The 2,446-nt window shown below is 36.1% G+C and overlaps 1 non-coding gene across 1 annotated transcript; it reads right to left on the bottom strand.

Annotated features, from left to right (window-relative positions):
* Nucleotides 1–565: 565 nt before the first annotated feature.
* trnas-aga (transfer RNA serine (anticodon AGA)) lies at nucleotides 566–647 on the bottom strand. Its single transcript has one exon. It is a non-coding gene; the product is annotated as a tRNA-Ser (tRNA).
* Nucleotides 648–2,446: the final 1,799 nt, after the last annotated feature.

The raw sequence follows: 2,446 nt of genomic DNA, 5'->3' as shown, positions 1-2,446 counted from the left end.
CCCTACAGCTCAAGAGCTGTTATTAAAGTAAAAGATGGCAAACAAATGTTTAAATCTTCTCAAACTTTTGGATCTCATGGTGCATAAGTGGCAGATTTTTTTTTGATTCAGTAATGTTCCCCTAAACGTATTTCAAATTCTGATATTGTCCTTAGTCTTTGGATTTTCTGTGCGATAGTACTCTTACAACCACAAAGATTCTTCCCAACATGAGGACAATATCAACTCACAACTGTAATATAATCTAGTCCTTTAATCTAAAAAAAAAAAAACGTTTGGGGTAAATAAGTACTTTTTCCAGGTTAGAGGACCTTCGACATCATAGATACAAAAATAAATGCATCCCTCCCTGGTCAACCCTGTCTCTCAGAAAATATGTTCCTAACTAAACCGAATTCTCAATCACATTTTGAGACAAAAGTATTTTCAACCAGGAAGCAACAGTATGACATAGTAGGAAACACTTTCATGTTAAACAAGTCACAAACTTCATGTCAGGATAGTAAGTAGGTGTTAGACAGCTACTTTATTCATCCTCTTGGGGAAATTCAAGAAAACAGTGACACGTTGTCAGCAGGATTCAAACCTGCACAGGGAAACCCCAATGGATTTCTAGTCCATCGCCTTAACCACTCGGGCACGACAACTCACAGTACAGCTTATTTTCACACTTAAATCAGAAAATACCATTGGTTTGGCTTAACATACAAACCTATCACAACATATTTGAAGCTTCCCCAGGTTATCGTGATGATGAGTCTTGCCTCATCTAATATCTGATGCATTTCTGACACACTGCAAACAATAGTGTACAAAAATCTAAACCAATATACAGCATAATATAAATTGGCATGTGTAGAATCAGTACACTCACTTTTACTCTGAAAGCATAATTTTTTTTGGGTCAGACATTGTTTTGAGAGTAAACTGCCTGAAACTGAACAATTTCATGCACTTATTTCATCAGCTGAATGAGCAGGTGGATCCCAATTTTAACCAGTTTTGCTTACTAATTCTGCACTCCTCAATGCAACTTGGAAGCCATGATTGACTCAGGTGCAACCAACAGTCATGTGACTAAAATTCTGGGAGTTTTCAGGTGGATTGCTCTTCTAGGTGAAGCTGTTTTTTGTGTTTACACAGAGCAGAGAGGAGATGACAAGACTGAGAGGGAAATTCAATAAACTAGATCAATAAAAATAAATGCAGGAGTGGCTTAGAAATGTTGCAGCATTGTGAAATGTCTTTCTGGAGTTAATGTGCAGAGTTAATGTAGAAAAAACCACATGGTTTCCACAGTTTGTAAAACATACACCTAGTCCGATACCCTATTTATAACATGTGAAATCACCACTTTTTCTAGTAATGGTAACACCTGTGGGAAAAATCAATGAGTACAATCACAAATGAGAAATTTATATGTTTGATTTTATTTATTTATTGCATCGTCACGGTGTCATACTGCTCAAAAGACATTAAGTTTTTTTTCTACTTCTAGCCAAATTGTGTTTGCATGGAGGCGCCGGATGATATATGGCATGAAAAAAAAAACACATCGATTAAGAATGTGACAGGAGCTAAAAAGCAAAAACAAAAAAATGTTGATGGCATCTGATGGTTGGTTCAGACAGTGTATTTAAATGCTGCGATCAAATCAATTCAGCATTACTACCAGTTAAACAAATCTGAAACATATTAGATTTTTAAATGACTGATTTACTATGTTCAGCTGCATAAATATTTCTTTGGGCCTGCTAGATGTCAGATTGTTTTTCTATCTCAGCAGAAGTGATCGACACCGTGAGGTTCAGATCTGACATGAATTAGATAGTCTGCTTTGGGCAGTAAACACCATGCCAACAATACTGAGCATCTGCTTCCATGGCGACTGTCAAAGTCCCAATGACAGCTACCTACTCTTACCTATATGAAAAAATAAAGCAGAGATGTTGACGATATAAATGGAACATCAGTGACATCACCAATGCAGAATCAGATTTCATAAATCCTCATTCTGTAGACTTACATGGGAAGACAAACCGATCAACTATAGTGGTAGGTAAGATTTCAGCAACATGTAATTGTAAAAATTACCTCAAAACCTTCTTGGACTCAGATCAGTTTTGAAATATTTAAGTTTTGATTTTGCTCCTAAGGCTTGTATTGTTACTCTTTCATGTAAGGTTACCTACAGACTGAAATTAATTGAATGTATTTTTTTGTTTTGAGGCATGGTTCTTAACCAGTACTTTGATGCCAAACACAACTGACCCAATCATCAACTTTCTTGTTACTGAAATCCTGTGTTTCTAAATGTCCTTATACAGTACATTAAATTATTTTGTTTCTTGCTCCTATGTGTGTTTATCTGCACTTGGGTCCAGAAAATACAAAGACCTTAACAGTGTTTATTGTGTCTCCACATGTCGTGCTCTTCCTCTAATTT

The sequence above is a fragment of the Acanthochromis polyacanthus genome, chromosome 5 (assembly GCF_021347895.1).
Source record: "Acanthochromis polyacanthus isolate Apoly-LR-REF ecotype Palm Island chromosome 5, KAUST_Apoly_ChrSc, whole genome shotgun sequence".
Classification (NCBI taxonomy): domain Eukaryota; kingdom Metazoa; phylum Chordata; class Actinopteri; family Pomacentridae; genus Acanthochromis; species Acanthochromis polyacanthus.
This window is presented reverse-complemented; position numbering and strand designations above follow the sequence as displayed.